A 20854-nucleotide genomic window follows, 5' to 3' on the forward strand; every position below is an offset into this window, starting at 1 on the left:
AATACTCCTGAAGTCTCTGCTTTCACTTCTATGACTGAACATATAATGAATTTAATAGTTGAATACAAATGAAAATTAAGGAATAAATTTAAAAAAACAACAATGCAAGTTTTTGTCTGCAGATGTATAAAAGAAAATTGAGTTTTTTTTTAAAAAAAAATATATATTCTCTTCAGTGAACACTGGTAATAATTTATGCAGAAACAACGAAACAAAAGCTTTAGATTCATCGATCCATTTCAGATTCTTAATTACCTATTGAAAAGCTGCTCCCGTTTTAGAGAAAGTAATATCCGGTGCACATTAAAATTCAGAGTCCAAGAAAAAAATATTTTCTCCCGTAAACGGCGAAATTAATTATTTAAAAGGAAGATGAATGGGTTTTCAATAAAAAAATGATCGACTTTTAGCTTCCTTTAAAAAAAAACGAAAAAAAGAAAATCAGCATTATCTTGACTTTATAAAAATAATCTTTATTTTATTTTTCTTCAAAATATTCCTAAGATGGAAATTAAAAGTTAATTTAAAGTATGTAATTTATTATTACAGTTATTTAACGGTAATTGTATATAAAACATTTATGTGAGAACAACCAACATCGAAGTATTTTTTAAAGTTTTATTTTCTTTCCTACAAGTGAAATATGGAAAGATTAATAATTTGAATCCTCAAAAATAGAACATAGAAATTTTATTAATTTCGAAATATGCAAAGAAAAAGCATTAGAATCCACAAAAATTCTCAAAGCAATTTTTTCTTGTATACGCAATATGAATAAAGAAAGAATTATAATCATAAAATATTATAATTAGAAATTTGCTTATGTAAGAATATCAGAAAAGGAAAGAATTACATTACTCAAAATTTCAAAATCGGAATTTTACGACACAAAATAGAAGAAGAATTATAATCCTAAAAATTATGACCAAAAAATGATCTTCTATATGATTTAAAGAAATAGAAAATATTGAAAACCTCAAAAATTCTATCTAGAATTATTTTTCATGCAAAGTATAGAGCTTATAGTAATCATCTTATATTTAGCATGCTTGACGTCGAAATATTCTAATATATTCAAATTTTGTTCATTTGTTTGTTTATAACATAATAACTAAAAAAGCAGAGAGCAAAACGGATGAAATTTAGTATGGGATTATGGACTCAATATGGAGTGGTCATGTTTGAGGTATACTATGTTAGTTGGTCTATAATGACGAAGCTGAACTCAAAACATAAAATGCACCGTAATGTGTGAATATCTGAGAAATTCGATAAGAAATCATTTTTACTGATTTATATATTAATTACTTATTTTGTATATTTAGGTATATATTTGAAGTTCAGGAATATTCATTTCAACAAACACCAAATTCCGTGTATTAAAATATCAAAAAATCCTCCATCTGTCTTGCGTTATATTGAATTTTTCTTATTTTTCTGATTTTTATCACTGTAAGTAATTTATTTATAAAATTACTCCGAATATTAAAAGGGATTATTGAAAAACTTTCACAAAGAATGATATTTAAAAATTATAATAATTTTAAGTTTCAGTTTTTAGTCAATTTTTTGTAGAATTTAAATGAAATCTGAGTGCATTATAGACCACTTACACGAAATGCATTATCAATGGATATATTGGATAGTATTATCCGAACACTTTCTAAAATACGTTTTGATGAAAAATTATAATTATATTAGCATTTCGTATTTTTTACAGTCATGGACAAACAATATAGCTTAACCTTTAAATGCATTAATTTTTATTTTTAACAAATAAAATTTGAAGTCAATCGAGAAATGGGTGTAGTTAATGGAAAAAATACAAAAAAAAAAAAAACCACATTACATTATCCTCAGCAATCACTCCTTGAGTTCTACAAATCTACTGTGTACAATAATATAATATTTAGAACATGAATTACAAAACACGAAAATTAGTGAAACAATTATTTTTAGCATTTAAACATAAAGGAACATTGGATTTGCTTTATAAGGTCCTTGTGTGGCATCCTTACATAGTGGAATTTTACACTTGTTTGAAAGTACAGACTAATGGCTAACGCCGTCTTTTCGTACATCCATAGATGGCAAAGTATGATATGGCCTTCTAGATTTAGTAAACTTATATAAAAACCAATTATGCATAATGATGCATTTTTTACATCATAAAAAAGCCACATTTATATATATATGCAAAAATATAAATATTAATCGTAATATTAATTGTCACTTTTACTTTATTTCTATCTCAAAACAATTTTTCCTGTATATTGTATTACTTTTTATATAAATAATAGTCTCTAAACAGCCAGAGAAATGAAAATTGTAATCAGATATGTCTCAAAGATGTCTTTCAAATGTACAAGCTCTTTATATTTTTTTTATCATGACTGTTGCATTCATTTAATTAAAAATATCACATTTCATTTAAGTTTGTTTCAGTTACATTTCTTAAATTTGCTGGTGTTTCTTCTCTGTGTTTAAGCGATTAAACGTAAACAAAAGGAAACAGTTAGTCCATAATAAGAACTTCGCCTGGCGAATTACATGTTACTTCACAAACAGTAAACTTAAAATCGTCATAATTTACCCCGGAAAAACAAAGAATGCTCACGCAATGATAGAAAATCGTTTGCTCTGCTGCTGCTTTCGTTCACCGTTGTTAAGAATAAAATGAATGTTTGTGGATTTATACTGTTGTAACAACCATCAACATCTTGCGTAAACAAACCGTTTTATGGTATTTGAGTACCTAGTAAACTATCTTGAAAGATAAAGCCGAGCAAAAATGACGTCATGTTGAGGATTATAATTTTCGTTGAAATTTTTGTTGCATGCCATCTAAGAGTGGCAACGGAAAAATTATTTTTATTTATTAATCACTTCTGTTTGTCCTGCACAAATAATAGAATAAAATGTGATTGTTCGTTATTGTAAAACATGACCTAATTATTTTACATAAAATCAAATTATATTGAAAATTAGTTTAATAGAATTTTAGCTTAAAGAATCGCCTAAATATTTTAGAAATCCAAGTTTGAATATTGTATATTTCTATATATAGATGCCATTATGTATATTTAGATGCATTTTAATAATGTTTATAAATAGTAAATGGAATTTTGTTTTAAATGAATTAAATGCTTGAATAATTTTTGTTTTATATATACAGTGGCTCAAAAAATTGAGAGTACACCTTACTTTTACTTCATAAATCCGACTTTCAATATAAATAACACATTACCAGGAAGTGCAAACATGATTTTATATTTACACATAACAAATGGTTTAATTTAGAGTAAAAATAAAGAAAAATCAACGAAAATTTTCTAAATTGAAAATTTTTAGAAGCATTTTAAATAAACATAAGCAGAATTTTGCCTCAAAAAATTGAGAATACACCAATTAAATTTTTGCAATATCACGCATAGAAACAAAGTGTCACTATTAAATTGCATGTCTTTTGGCTCTTATAATGGCCTCTAAACGTTATGGTACCGATTTGACCCATTTTTGGAGGTATTTGAAAATATTTTACCCCATTATTCTTGCACCACTTGTTTTAAATGGGTTTTGTTTCTAATTTTGTGTTTTTGAACCCCTTTTCCGGGTATGGCCCACGAATATTCAATGGCATTGATGTCGGGGTACTGTGATGGTGTGTGTAACTGCTATTTACAATGAAAAAGACACCATATTTTGAAGTTATGTGTATTCTGTTTGGGGTCGTTGTCTTACTGCAAAATGAAATTTCCATCTAAACCCAAATTTTTAGCACTTTCCTTTAGATTGCTGCGAAGCATATCCAAGTAAACCGTATCATTTATAATGCCATCTATAAAAATTAAATTTCCTACCCCGGATGAAGCCACGTAACCTCAAATCATCACGAAGTCACCATCATGTTTAACTGTAGGACGTAATTTTTTTGGATACAAAGCAGTATTAGGCTTTCTCCATACAGTAAGATGGTTGTCACTGCCAAAAATGTTGAGGTTTCTTTCATTACTAAATATGGATTTCTTCCAACGGTTATTGGTCTTCAATTGATGAGTTTTTTCAAACTTCAAATGCTTTTTCTGAATTGCAAGCTGGTGAACGGTTTCTCTCCAACAATGCTACTTTTATATCCTGCTTGTTTAATGGCATTTAGCACAGTTTCAGCACTTACACTTCTGCCTATGATTTGAAAAGTTTCTGCAACAAGTTGGATGAACCATATGGTCACAGCAATCTAAAAGAAAGTCTTAAAAATTTGGGTTTAGATGGAAATTCCATTTTCCAGCAGGACAATGACCCCAAACAGAATGCACATAACGTCAAAATATGATGTCGTTTTCATTGTAAACAACAGTTACACACACCACTACAGTACCCTGACATCAATGCCATTGAATATTCGTGGGGAATACTTGAAAAAGTGGTTCAAAAATACAAAATTAGAAACAAAACCCATTTAAAACAAGCGGTGCAAGAAGAATGGGCTAAAATATCTTCCGATACCACCAAAAATGGGTCGAATCGGTATCATGACGTTTAGAGACTATTATAAGAGCCAAAAGACATGCAATTTAATAGTGACACTTTGTTTCTATGTGTGATATTGCTAAAATTTCATTGGTGTATTCTCAATTTTTTGAGGCGAAATTCTGCGTATGTTTATTTAAAATGCTTCTGAAAATTTTCAATTTAGAAATTTTTCGTTGATTTTTCGTTATTTTTACTCTAAATTAAACCATTTGTTATGTGTAAAAATAAAAACAAGTTTGCACTTCCCGTTAATGTGCTATTTATATTGAAAGTCGCATTTATCAAGTAAACGTAAGGTGTACTCTCAATTTTTTGAGCCACTGTATATATATGTATATATAATTTAAATAATCAATTTCCTCATATTTTTATCTGAATATAACCCATATTAACTTCATTCTAAAATATTCTCGTATTTCTTGATTGAATTCTCACTTTTATTATTTAATTAATTCACCATGCTACAAAACTGCTGAATTCAGCCGGTTCTCACGCTCCAAGTGAAGGGATAAAAATAATGTTTACAACATTCCTTTCAAGATAACTTAATTCCCCTTTTCTAAGATTACACGTATCAAAGAATATATATATATATATATATATATATATATATAATTGTGCATATGTGTCTGTTAACCCAACGAAATTATAAAACATATTTCTTTTCAAGAAGCATTAGTAAATAAATTAAAATACTGTGGTTATAAATAACAAATTTAATATTGTAACGATGCTATAAAGAATCTTTGTGCTCATTTTAGGAATAAACAAGCCGTTTTGCAATATAAGGTAACTTTTCTACCACTTATGAGGCACATAACTTTATGCGTTTAAAAATATTTCAGTATATTGATCTGGAATTTCGAATGTAAATCCATAATTACGTAGAATATATATAAAAAAATAATTTTACAATTGAATTAACTGCAATTTGAGTTCAAATTATAGTCTTATAATTATTTACAGTTGGTTGCCTCTGGTGCCGATTTGGTTCGCCGAGAATAGAGGGTTTCTAAAACATTCAATTAAGTATTTTGAATAATTATGTTTTAATAGTATCTCAGCAAAATATTTTTGTACTTCAAATTTTTATAGCTACCTAATTTATCCTATTTTAGAAGCCTTATGCTATGCTGTCCATTTTACTACGTAATTCCTTAATTTTCCGTGTTTTTATACATTTAACTCTATGACAAGAGGGAACAGTAGTATTTAAATAAAGGACACATCTTAAGACACTTTCACTATTGCTTGATTCCGAAATTAAATCTTAATTGAAAGCACAACAACATTATCTTTTATGAAAAACGTGCCTTATATGGAACCTACTGTGTATGAAAAAAATAAACCGAATCTTGAACTGCAATGAAGGAAAAAAAATCCAGGATGGAATATTAGTAGCTACAATGCAGATGATTTGGGTTTCGATTAAAGAATGATATATAGTGTTTAAAATACGTTAAAATATATATTAAAAAATGATTAAAGATGGAACACGTTATGCAGCATATTGTGTCAAGGAAATCATGATTTTTTAAATTTTAAGATGTCAAAAAATTAGTTTTTTGCGGTTTCGGAAACATAGAATTTCACTTAATTTTTAATTAAATTAATTATCGAAGAATCTTTTTGAGATGCCCCTTTCTCTCCTCCATATTATTTATGTAGAAAGGTCCGTAGTTCTCGGTGAAATGGTCTTGCCTTTTGAATGTCAACAAACACATTCATCTTTATTATTAGAATGGAACACAAATCGATGCTCTACCAACTGAGCGGTAGGAATTTCGTTGCATTTTCTTTATGCGGCATTTTAGTAGATAGATAATACAATTATTATATATCTATTAAAATTTTAATAGGTAGATAATACAATTTATTCGATTATGCGTAATGAATTGGAATATTGTACAAAAAAATTATAATTAGTATCGTAGAAAATATTTATTAACTAGATATAATGTGCAATATTTGACCCCTAATCCTTAAAAAATATTGTAGGTGTCCGTTTTTTTTTCAATTGTATATGTGTCCATATGCAGTGGTTTAAATGCTGCTTATAACTGTCTATATAAATGATTCAAAATTAAATATTTATGATAATTATCTAGTTACCTAATTACCCTGCCAGCACGAAATTGTCATATATTTCCACAATAAGCGTATTTTATGTTGATTTTCTAAGGAATATGGACAAAATCGACCATGGATTTTCGATCACTACCTTTTTGACTGCCGACGTCCTGGCATAGGGGTAACGCATCTTCCCCGTGATCTGGGCTTCCCGGATTAGAGTCCCAGTTTGGGCATGGTTGTTCTTTCTGTTCTATCTGTGAGATGTGTGAATGTGCCCTCCTGTAAAAAGGGGTTATGAGCGAATGAGTGATGCGTGAATAGTCAAGTCGTACTCTTGGCAAAAGTTGGCTCTACGATAAAAAACAAGAGGCGCTCCCCCTTAGACTTAAATCGGTTGTCTTTGAACAGCGGACGTCCGTGGCAAGTGCCATAAGGAACACCATTCTTTTTGACTAATTTAATCCACATTAGATACATATTTACGATTTCGGTAACAAGATCAAGCTCTAAATGTCATATATGCAACTTTCTGTGTTTTGTCCTACATCGCTTACATAAGATGCTTAGATAGGAATACAAATAGAAATCGCAGGGATAAAGAAGTGGAGAACACTGTGATCAATCAAGATCTTTTGCCAGTGCTAATTGTCCTTCAGTATAACAATGTTTTGCACTATGCTTTACGATATTGCACGATATTGTGTTATCCAATATTCAACAATATTATACATTATTCCGAATTTTCTTCAATGTCCTTCAATATATATGTGCTATTAGGGTTACAAAACATATATCCAACTAGAGTTAAATCGCTTTTTCTAACAACCAAGAAATCAAAAACAGAATCATCTTTTATGATTTTTCTTTATTATTATTATTTTTATGTTTCATTGTTCAAAAAATCTAAATGCATTTGATAGTGTCAAGCTGCACTTATCAATTTATTTCGATAGCAATGTCGGCAACATCAACTTTACTCACACAGATCTCTATCTTCTTGCCAAGAACTTTCTCTTAATCTTTCCGAGGAATTAAGGTCCTGGAAATTTGGTCTCTTCTTTTTATCCTTTTTTGGATCTCTTTTTCAGTGCTTTAATCCTTTCTCTCTGATTCTTAATCCCGAGCAACAACAACAACCGGGGAAGAGCGTTTACCTCGTAATGGGTAAAGAAAATAGGGCTTAAAGGGGGCATCTTCTCCCAACAAACAAACCTGTGGAAGTTCTTGTGATTTCCGTGGAGAGAATTTTATGTCTCGATAAAAGAAACGCTGAGATTAGTGGAGATTGGAAAACACTGTCAAATCGGGGAATGTGGGGGGCTGCAGATATATTCTTTAAGTGTTCGCGAAAAGTAAAGATTAAAAGTAAGATTGACTACTAATGGAACTTTAAATACATTGCACGGCAAATGCTAGATATCATGTTTAAATGAATGAAAAAGTGCCTTGAAGCGATGAGTGTTTGGAAATAAATTAATACCATTTCGGATGTTTAAAAAATGTTCTTTTACTACAAAGGCAGAGAGAACTTTTGTTGGTTATACTTTGTTGTTTACCAGTTTCGGAATCCTCTCAATACTGCAAGTTTTGAAGCATCTTTAACAATAGCAAACTTTAAATGAGACTGTATCATTGCCTGAGTATTTCAAAATAATGCATAGAGAAAGATAAGTTCTGTTAAAAGTGAACAGCATCTTGTAAGTATATGAAGAACGGACTCTTTTTCTAGCCGTTTGTTACTGGTCATGGACACTACCTTTGACGTATATATTTATTTATTTTTATTTTTCATTTATTTGTATTTTTTTTTCTTTCCTTTAAAATTCTTTTATACTCTCTTCATTTTTTTTCTTTTCGTTTTTCTGTTTTCTAAGTTTAAACTGCCTATCTTTAATAAATTTTATTATTTAGTAATTAGGTTTAAATGATTTTTTTACTGTGGAATATTATGTACGGTCTTCTGCTTAGGCCATTTAGACTTTCTCCGCTTTTTCTTTCTATGCCTGCTCCTTTATTTTTCGCTCTGGCTTTTTTATTTTCTTTGGCTGTCTTTAACTTATTTTACATTTATCACAAACGAGTGCGATTTTTTTTCCTTTAACAGCTATTTAAATTATATATTTTTATTATTTTTATTATGATCTCTTTGCCAGTGTAATGCCACTATTGGCACACACCTAATCATCACCAGAATGCATCAGAATAAAAAATACAGATAATTGATAAAAGAAAGCAATTATTATTATATAAAATTGCATATTTCTAGCAGAATTTTTGTAGGATTTCTGTTATGATTAAAACATTTCACACCTTGCCAGCGTCCTGCATAGGGGCAGGTTATCTTCCCCGTGATCTGGGCGTACCGGGTTCAAATCCCGGTTCAGGCATGGTTGTTCTTCATCTGTGTTCTATCTGTGAGGTGTGAAATGCCCCTGTAAACCCCTGTAAAAAGGGGTTGTGAAAGCTAATGTGTGAGTTTCATCTTCATATGAGCTAGAAGTCAGACTACTGCTCTTGGGTGCGCAGGGGTCTTTACCCTCAGAACCCCTTTCCGTGGTAACGCGGACACGACATCATCATTTCATGCCTTGAAATTATTCTTCCATTCTATTTTGGAGGGTAGACCATGTCTTTGAAGAAAACCATGGATGGAGAACAATGCTTCTCACCATTGCTCAGACATCTTCGGAGAAATCCTGCAAGTAAAATTAGATTGACCATTATTGTATATATTAATGATTCTGATCTTTTTTAAGTTAAAAAATGACAAGCGTTTGTCATAAAAAGTAAAGATATTTTTATTCAAAAATTTCCCCTTGAAAAAAAACATTTGCTTACCTTTCAGGAAAAAACGAATTCTACGAAGAAAAAAAACATTCGTTATTTTGATGCAACTTAGTTATCAAACCAATTTTTTACTCTCCAGAAAGGCAATGAATTTCTCTTCTGCATGGTACGAAAAATAGTAGTCTGAAAGAGCAACATATGTTGAATACAGCAGATGGGGCAACACAAAACACAACTGAAAAGTGTATCTAACATTTCTTTAGTTATTCCGGCAATGTGTAAATGAAAATTATTTTGAAAAACAACTTTGTCACGTTTTTTTTTTCCTTCCATATTTTAGATGTTTCTCGTTCAAAGCTTTGTTTAAATTGATCAACCGTTGCTTGCATCATTCACTATTCATATTTTAATTGAATAACAACATTTCGTAATTCTCTCTTCCTCTTTGGCGTATGTATCAAAATTATAATTTTGAAATCGTAAAAGCATTTTTTGATAATTGTATTCAATGGGTTATAATCAATTACCATAAAAATCCAACGCCAACCAATGTATTTCTCCTTCAATGTTCTTCAATATATATATATATAATTTTGAAAATTTAGTTTCCAAATATAAGTTTTTCGAAAATAAAAATGTTTTAATAAACTTACATTTCGAAGAAGTTCCTATCATGAAGTACTATGGTTAAAATTATGTATTGGTTTCGACAAGAAAAAAGAAATCTATTTATATTTGAGACTTATTTCGTCAGTGCTAAGTGAATGGTATAATTTTAGGAATTAAAAATTGTTACTTTACTTATGTATCATTTATCTATTTTTTTCTCTAATCCTAATATATTACAAAAATAAAATTGTGTATAGTATAGATAAAATGGCTTATAGAAAATAGAATGACTCATAAATTGAATTAACCTATTCTCAGTGTTCCAAATATATATGTGCTCTATGAGTTCATGGTATATGTCTATACACATAAATTCATAATATTCAAAAGAATCATTATAGCAAGGGATTATTAGACGAAAACTGAAAAAAATTTGGAAATTAGTTTTTTTAAAATGATTTATCTAAAGCAAATACATTAATTTTTATTATAATTTACATATAAGTGTAAAATATGCGCCATTGGAGGCCATTTTTTAAAAATAAAACACAGAATAAAATTGTATCTAAAATTCTATCCAGATGAAATCAAGAAAGCATACTAAATAATAGAACATCTTTGAACCAAGCTGGAAACTCCTTCTATTGTGACAAGGAAACCTAAAGAGGTTAAGATGTTGCTCAGGTGCTATCCTCGTAATTCGACTGCGGATCAAAGGAATGAAGTCTCCTCCAAAAAATCTTTCTATTGGCGTGAAAACGGCATATTTATGTAGAATCCTAAACTGAGGTAAAATAAAAAGTTAAACAAAACGCTTTTTGTGCTTAAATAAAGCATCAGAAGGATATGAACCGTAAACAAATATTTTCCTCTCTACAGAATTCAAAAGTATTTAGATATTTTCAAACTAACTTTCTAAAAAACATCTGATAGCTGCGTAATATGCAAACAAGCTGTTGCAAACATTTTTTTTTCGCAGAGAAAATATCCGATATTTAAAAACAACAACTCTCTGTTTTCAGCTGCACCGACATTAAAAAGTTAGCTTCCGGTGCAAACGATATTTTTCGGCAACCGAGATCGAATTCCATTTTGACAAAAGCGAGTTTGGGGGATTTGCAAAGCAAGAATTAATGAAGGCTGGAGCTGATTAATAAGCAAAAGTAGTAACAGGGCCTGTGCGAGGGGGCACTTTATTTCTGATCCATGAGAGGGCCCTCTATTGTTGCTTCGAGAGAAACTTGAGATCACTCTTTGTAAGCCCTAATGAGTTTGTTGGCAACTGTTATTTCCTTTCCGACGGGTTCGGCGATTACAGTTAAGGAACGTTTTCGTTAAAACTTCTCTCAACCGGCGGTGAAAAGATTGAAAATGCTTCTGCATGATGTGAAGTGAAAGGAGTTTTCATTTGTCATGGAAATATTTATCTCGGTTCTCATTAAAGGAAGGACGGACGCCAAACAAATAAAAAGTCGGTAAATTATAACTATTTTGTTTGGAATTTTTTTAAAATAATAAGCACACTACTTGTTTCAGTAATGCAGGATCGTTTTGAAAATATACTGAAATGAAATAAAAAGAAAAATTAATAAATGCTTAAAAAAACTTTTATTTAATAAGTTATTCATATTATTACAAATTAATTAAATTTCACTTAGCTAAAATATTTCGTCTTCTTTATATTAATTTAATAATTCAGCATCAGAATTCTGATTTTGTTTTCGGTTCTTCTTTGTAAATTTTATGTATCAAAAAACATAAAAAATAATGTTTTGAAAGAAATTATTTTTTTTATTTATTATAATTATGATTATAAATTATATTTACATATAAGTAATATAAATATAGTAAATTATTAAAAGAAATTCTCCAATTCCCAATTAGATTTTATGGTCTTTTAATAGAAATAGACTTAATTTACTGATGAAATGTTGTTTCCATAATTAATACAAATCACATACAAAAGCATGCATGTAAACCAGCGAGAGATGTCTTCCCAAAATTTTCTAGTATATTATCTATTTAAAGGTGTCATCCAGAGAATATCTTGCATGGCATTGGTGTACATTAAGTACGAAATATTAACATTTGCGTGTAATTACATTTTTACTGAATTTATCGTATGATCTGATGCTATATTTTTGACAATTAATCTCTGGCATGCGTTAATAGTATCCAAAAATTTTATTTTTATTTTAGATACGTTTTTCTCAACCTGTTGAAACAAAAATCTTATACAAAATTTCACTTGTAGTTACAAAATCCCATAACAAATTTAATATATTTCAGTCATTGCGCTTTTGAATTATCCCGTTTGCAGACCGACATACAGTTAACACGTAGTTGGATTTGGCTCAAAATTTGATAAGTGTCTACACTATAGATAGTAAATCTGAGTACTAAATGTTATCTATCTAGAACTCTTCCGTTTGTAATTATCATGTTTATTTATATTCGAACAGCTGGACAGACTGACTTCCTCTCAACAGAATTTTACGCAAAATTTATAGAAATTTGCATTTGATGTAAATACATGATACCAAATTTCATCCATCTTGCTCAAAGCGTTTTTGAGTTATCTTTGTCACAGACAGACAGGTGATTTTCAATTTTGGCTTTCCGAACTCAAATAAGTCTAAAACGGAGATTCGTCAAAATATCGAGATCGAATTTTCTAACGATCACTGTACTTTCTTTATACTACATATACGAAACATTAAAAAAAATGCAAAAAATCTGTAGCAAAGAAATTATATTGCAAATATTGCAAAGAAAACTAAATATTTAAAAATATATTTTTCTCATTTAAGATTATTGAAATAAGAATGGCATATAATTAAAAATATCACAAGCATTATCTAAAAAATAAATTCGTTTTAAAAAATAAACAAAAAGACAAAATTTTATGATAATTTGTTATTCCAGATGAAACTTAACTTTGGAATTATATTAGAGAACGACAGTTGAAACCATGCTGAACTTTTCATTTTGATTCGTGATTATTTGATTGCCTAATTATTTCCGAATTCCTCAAAAACCACACAAATTTATTTTTTGAATTTTTTAAACATTTATGCAAATAATACCATCATCCAAATAAATTATTCTCAAAATCCTAAATTAAACGAATTAGCTAAAACAAATCAATCTCGATTAGAATAAAAAAGTGTCTCATTTTTAATGCATGAAATATAATTACTAAGATAAATTTAAAATCAGATCTACTAGATTTAATATCAAATCATATTTTCGAAAAATCATCTTTCTTTTCTACTCCTTCCATTGTTCACAGAAAATCGAAATAGTTTCAGCACATTCCATTAAATGATTTCAGCGCATTAATGATCTTTCATTCAATGATATTAATATCTGTTACAAATTAGCGCGTTGGGTCATTAGCGGTAATAACTGTGCCAGGTTGCAGTAAAATCAATATATGCAGCCGATAGTTGACAATTGTATTGTAATACTTTTATTCAAAGGGTTTCAATACCCTGAATCGAGCCAGACGGTCCAGATTTAGATAAATGTTATCAGGAAATATATAATAAATATATTACATCTGTGATGCACTTATTTTGTATTTTATCGTTGATATAAATAGTTGAATTTATCACATTTTTTCCATTACTAATAATTTAGTAAGATTTTCAAATAAATTCCGTATTATTCATTTCATAATTCATTTAATAAAACTTATTTTAATTTTCGGACATTATGTTCGGCAGAATTCTTTATTTTATAATTTAAGCTTTTTTTTTGTTTAAAGCCTTTGCCGTTTTTGATTTCTTTCTGTTACTTTCTCACTATTTGTTTCAAACTGATTTTAGAAATTATTTCTTTATTTGAGTGTTGTTCCATTGAAAAGAACCAAAATTTCAAATGTTATTACCAATTTATAGTTAAAGTATTTTACTAATAATATTTTTTATAAATTTCTTAAGTTCTATGCCTATGCGCATGGGATTTTATAATACATATTTTCTACTACATTTTTTGTTAATTAATCTGTAACAGTCATATCTGAGATTTTTTAACAGAATAAAAGCCCATCTAGACAACCACGTCTTCCATTTATAAAAAATGATTAAATTTAATACTAAGTATATTTCAAAATTATAAAAATATGTAATTAAATTATAGAATGAACTTAAATAATTTATTAGCTATATCAATCAAAATTATAATTAATTACAAAGATAATTATGTATGGGTCTTTGATACAAGAGGAAAGGAAAACAAAGCATAAATAATTAACATCCATTTCTCTCACTTTAGTTTCATACAAGCAGTAGCATCACTTATATTTTTATAATTTTAAAATAATAATAATTATAAATTATAAAATTATACAGCTAGCACAATTTTTATTCAAAGATGAAAGTTTTTTTATTAAGAAATTTTAATAAAGCGATATCAGTTTTTTTGAAGTTAATTCATTTTAATTAAGCACTACTATGCTCCAAAACTCTCTTAAAGAATTTTTCGTATTTAATCGCACTTACCTACCTCCTTTTACTCAAACAAGGTTTTAAAAAAAGTAACGCAGTTTAGAGTTTAAATTGATAAATAAAAAAAAGAAGATTTAAAACTAAGAGAAAAAGAAAACTAATTTAGAACTTGTTTTAATTCTTCTTTGCTTCCCTCATGAGCACAGCATTAAAAGTTTATGAAACGCTATCAAAAACAAAAAGAACCCAAAATTTTATAAAGAACAACTTTATTGACAGAATAACTTCAATCCCTAGATGCAGCTAATTTGATACAGACGATAATTTATCAAACAACAACATTGGAGGTAGCCTGTTTTTGTTTTTTTGTTGTTATTGTTGTTGTTGTTGTTTTCTGTAATATGCGCTCGCAGCTGGCGATGCAAATAAAGAAAAAAGGGTGGAAACTGTTTTGACAAGGTGCAAAAGAATAAAGTTGATGTCACTTATTCTTCTCGAGGCATAGAATGAAATATGATGTATTGGATCATAACCCATAGTCTCCCAGGTATCAAAGAAATACATCATAGAGCTAACGTAAGGAGAAAGATGGAATTTCTTGTTTTTTTTTTTATTATTATTTTTGAAACACCAGAAGCAGCGTTCACTTCGAATTTTTACTTCTTAAGTATATACTTCCGGAACCAAAGCGAATATTTTGAAATCCATATTTTTTTAGACACTGATTAATGGTTTTTCATGAATTTTTCAACAAATGTTGAAGTTTCTTTGTTCCTGTAGAAGATGGCAGTTGATTAAATGTTCTTCTGGTGATACCTACTTTCATCGAACAAGTGTTACTGGCATACTGAAACTTGAAAATAAATGTGGGATTCATGTGGTTAAATATAAATAAAGAAAGCAGGTAGACTTAAATTTTCACTATCATAAATATCTAGAGTTTGTATATCACCATAAATATTTATAGCTTGGATTTCAATAACATTATTTTGTAAATAAGAGTTTCAAACACAGGATGGGAATATGCAGTTTTGATTTCATCCTCTATTCCAGGAATTCTTCAATCGCGGGATTTCACGCGGACTATGCACAGAGAAATGATAATCTTTCATTTTTTCTCAAAAGAAGAAGGGCGGATGAAAGAGGAAAGAAAGACATGTGACTATTGATGACATATCTAGGTGAACATTTAATTTCATATGAAATTAAAGCTTTTGAATTTTGTCTTTTGGTTGGGGTTAATAAGCACTTTCACCAACAAGAGTTTGGAGGAAAAAGGTCCAAAATACATTTTTACTGTTCTAATTCTTGTGTATTAACCGCATATTATCATTTAATCAAAACCAAATAATCGCCAAAGATCGCGCACGATATAATAGTGAAAACGATAGATTTAAGCCAAAGATGAATTATTTGTAACTATTGTTTCGTAATGCTTACAATTAATACACAAGCATTCGTTTTTCTTGCTAATATAGAACTCTTATGTGTCGTAATGCTTACAATTAATACACAAGTATTCGTTTTTCTTGCTAATATAGAACTCTTATATGTCGTAATGCTTACAATTAATACACAAGTATTCGTTTTTCTTGCTAATATAGAACTCTTATGTGTCGGATTTCTGAAAATGAAGTTTTGGACTTTTATAACCTTGTTGAAGGATTATAATTTTTGCGAGGAGAGTGTGACAATATGTTTATTGCAAGAACTGTAATTTCCAGTGATTTCTTACGTAACTAACCTTCATCATCAAGTGTCTTAAGCCTTTATTTAGCATCCTTTCAATGAATTATTTTCAGTGGTCTTATTTCAATTGAAACTAGTTTTTAGGATTATTACATTAAATTATAGAAAGATATTCTGCGTTTCAAATATTTTATCGCATTCCTAGAACAATCATACACGATATATTTATAAAATAAAAATTCTTATTCTTCAAATACATTCAGTATGTAGTTTCTGATATTTTTATCGAAGTATCTATAACCATAACTGACTACTCCGACCCGCCCGTAGGCACACGGATAAAACCGAATGACCGGACCACCGCGACAGCATCACTGGCGGGAACTGTGGTTGAGTCCTAAGGGACATCACCGGTCACGGTACAACCTTTTCAGAGGGAAATATGTCCCGTCATCGATAGGAGGTAGGCAGCCCCCACCTTTTCCTGTACCTACCAGTGCGGCGAGAACCAACTACCATGCCGGAAGCTAATGAATCGTTCAACTCATTAGCTTCCGACTCATTAGCAATAAAGCTAATAAGTCAGAATTGTGAAAATAAAATTTTTGGCACGCACGGCCTTGCTGAAGGACTATAGCTCATGCGGGGAGAGGGGGGTAATATTTTTATTGTAAGAATTGTGTGCAAGAAAGTTTCAAGGAGACCTTTAGAGAGATTTCCCATATAACGATCCATCTTCATCAAGTGTCTTGAGCATTATCCTGTCAATAAGACCCCCGGGGGGGGCACCTCGAATTGAGGATGAGATGCTTCCGGTATGGTGGTTGGATCTCGCCACTCTGGAGGTACCCATCTGGCTCCTCCCATCGATGACGGGACTTACTTCCTTCGGGAAGGATTGTACAGTAGCCGGTGATGGCCCTTAGGACTCAACCACAGTCCCAGCCAGTGTTGTTGTTGCGGCGGTTCGGTCATTCAGTATTATTTATCAGTATTATTCAGTATTATTTACGTAGAGTCAGTGATATGACTTATCCTATCAATACTGCTACGTTCAGTTGTGACGGAGTAGTCGGCTGTACACAAAAAGAAGAAGCGTCTTGAGCATTTATTTATCGTCATTTTAGTGAATTATCTACAGTGATTTTATTTCAGAAGCCATTGATTTTTGAGTTATTACATTAAATTAATGCAATCCAAAAGATAGGTATTCTGCATTTCAAATTATTTACCTCATTCTTAGACCAATTTATATATGATTTGTTTATAGAATAAAGATTCTTCTGCTTCAAATATATTGAATATGTAATTTTTGATATATATATATATATATATATATATATATATTATCAAAGTATCTATAGGGCTAAAATCGGCTCACCTATGAAAATTATACAATTTAAAATGTGAATTTTACAAGAAGCTTCTATTTTGTCATGAAACATTGTACGGTACGCCTTGTTTAATCAATATCTAGCTTCCCTCCAAAGTAATGGTTTATCTGCTTCAAGTATCTTTGATAAGTGCTTTTTTTTTTTTTTTGCTGTTTTCTTACAACAGTGGCATCAGTGCCAATGTTTAATCTCCCTTTTTAATTATAAAATCAAATATATCCTATCTAAAAGATCAATCTACTTTTATTACAAATCACACTACGTTACTTCCTGTGCAATCAATGCCTATTTTCTTTCTAAAATAACTGTTCAGCCCTCCCCCCGGAAGCTCCCTCTTAGCAAATTATCCACTTACCATGTCAACCCCTCACGCCCATCCCGATTTCGTCCCTGTAATTGCAAATGAAAACGCACCTGGAACAAACCCCGGACCCCACTTTCATGGCCACTTGCCCATATTTACCCAGATAATGAATCCAATGAATACTTAATGCATTCCCGGATGACACGGAGGGACCCATTTCGCCTTCCGTGCGAAAGGGCCTCGTTCTAGAAGTGCCGCAAAAAATGCCAGGAATCGATATCATTTTTCCTTCGAGAAATTGATCCGGTTTGGATCTGTTGCACACACACAGTTCGAGCAAAATGAGAGAAAAGTAACAGGTGATTCATTTTCGGTTATTGGAGACGTTACGGTTTACGTTTGCGCACGGTAAATGCTGAATCTTCAGTGAATGTGAAGATTCATCATTTCAAGCGACAGTAATTTTGAGTGGATGAGTTTATGTGTAGTCAGAAGTGTTGCGTTTTGTTCAAAAAGTGTGAATTTAATTAACCTTTAAAGGAGGAATATGCCTTTGAGCAATATTCCCAATTTTTCCTTTTAAAATATCATGAAAATCCGTTCTAATATCTTACTATGTTAATTTTTGGGAAGATAATGAATAGCTGGAATCGTTGCGTTTAGGAGAGAATCTGTTGTTGCGTTTTGTTCAAAAAGTGTGAATTTAATTAACCTTCAAATGACAAATATGCCTTTGAGCAATATTCCCAATTTTTCCTTCTAAAATAGAATGAAAATCCATTCTAATATCTTATTAAGTGAATTTTTCAGAAGATAATGAATGTTGGAACAGTTGCGTTTAGGAGAGAATCTGTTGTTCTGTTTTGTTGAAAAAGTGTGAATTTAAGTAACCCTTAAATGACGAGTATACCTTTGAACAACATTCCCAATTTTGGCTTCTAAAATATCATGAAAATTCGTTCTAATTTCTTATTATGTTAATTTTTGGGGAGATAAGGAATAACTGGGAGATAATGAATAGTTGAACAACATTACCAATTTTGGCTTTTAAAATATAATAAAAATCCGTTATAACGCCTGAATATGTTAACTTTTGGCTAGAAAAGTTGATGCGTTATAAGTAGAGTTGCGTTGGGGGTGAATTTGTTGTTGCGTTTTGTTGTAAAAAAATATGAATATAAATAACCTTTAAATGCATATTATTCCAATTTTGTCGTCTAAAATATTATAAGAATAAATTTGAAATTCTAATGTCTGTTGACTCCAATAGAATAAACACTTGAACAGACAGAGCTGGTAAATAAATAATGGATTCGTTTCCCCTTATTCTGATTGCATTTCATTTATGTATTGGTTATACAATTGAGAATAACATATTTTATTCTGTAACTTTGAAATAACTCTCAGATACTTTAAATTCTTTGAAATATAATTCATTAAAAACCAAAAACATCTGAAAAAATATAAGACAAACGTTTTCCTCATCCTATTTGAAAGTAAATTCTCATTTAAGTCAAGGAGAGAGAGGGGGGGGGGGTTATCGTCACGTTTTTAAAATCTAAGCTATTTTTAATTATAAATAGGAACTTTTACAAATTGTGATAAGACTTCATAATTTCACTAAAATTTTTTCTTAAGTTTCATTTTTTAACTTTGTATAAAATTATAATTCATTATTTGATAAAAAAATAATTTGGTTTAAATAAATAACTTTAAATTTTATTGGAAATGAATGCATAATTTTAAAATTATCGCTGCATTTTAAAAATTTCACCATTTATGTCTTCCCTTTTTTTAATGTGATACTACTTATCTAGTAAACTCACTGAAAACATTTAATATGTTTTATTCACTAATGTTTAAGATATTTCTTTTATTTATTTGAACATAATGAAACTTATTTCTTTACTCAAATCTCTTATTTAAATTTACTCAGTTTCTTTACTCAAATCTCTTGTTTAGATTTACTCAGTTTCTTTACTCCAATCTCTTATTTAAATTTACTCAGTTTCTTTACTCAAATCTCTTATTTAAATATACTCAGTTTCTTTACTCAAATCTCTTATTTAAATTTACTCAGTTTCTTTACTCAAATCTCTTATTTAGATTTACTCAGTTTCTTTACTCCAATCTCTTATTTAAATTTACTCAGTTTCTTTACTCAAATCTCTTATTTAAATTTACTCAGTTTCTTTACTCAAATCTCTTATTTAAATTTACTCAGTTTCTTTACTCAAATCTCTTATTTAAATTTACTCAAATCTCTTATTTAAATTTACTCAGTTTCTTTACTCAAATCTCTTATTTAAATTTACTCAGTTTCTTTACTCAAATCTCTTATTTAAATTTACTCAGTTTCTTTACTCAAATCTCTTATTTAAATTTACTCAGTTTCTTTACTCAAATCTCTTATTTAAATTTACTCAGTTTCTTTACTCAAATCTCTTATTTAAATTTACTCAGTTTCTTTACTCAAATCTCTTATTTAAATTTACTCAATTTCTTTACTCAAATCTCTTATTTAAATTTACTCAGTTTCTTTTCTCAAATCACCTTTTACACTGGAAATCTTTATAGTGTTGAATACATACAAAGACATAAGTAGGTATAATAAAGATAATTTCCAGAGTAAATATACACAAAAATTACTAAATATGCCAGAATGTAATATAGTGTAACAAAACAAAATGCAATACAGGTGAAGTAATATTTATTTGGATAAAATATTACATAACTAGATGGCATTTGTTATTTATAAATATGGTAATTACATTGCTAAAAGTAATTAAGTCAAAACTTTCTTTAGAACAGACAGAACAGGCAGACATAATAAAAGCAGTTTTTGTCTGGAATCTAGAATTTAAAGTATGGCGGCATTTATTGACAATTACAATAATTTTTCTTTCTATTTTTTTAAAGAAAAAAAAATTATGCCATTTTGGATCATGTCATTATACCTTTATCACTACATATAAGCATTTTCTTTTCACAAGTGATGGTTCACTACTATAATC

This window comes from Argiope bruennichi, chromosome 7 (assembly GCF_947563725.1).
Source record: "Argiope bruennichi chromosome 7, qqArgBrue1.1, whole genome shotgun sequence".
Classification (NCBI taxonomy): Eukaryota; Metazoa; Arthropoda; class Arachnida; order Araneae; family Araneidae; genus Argiope; species Argiope bruennichi.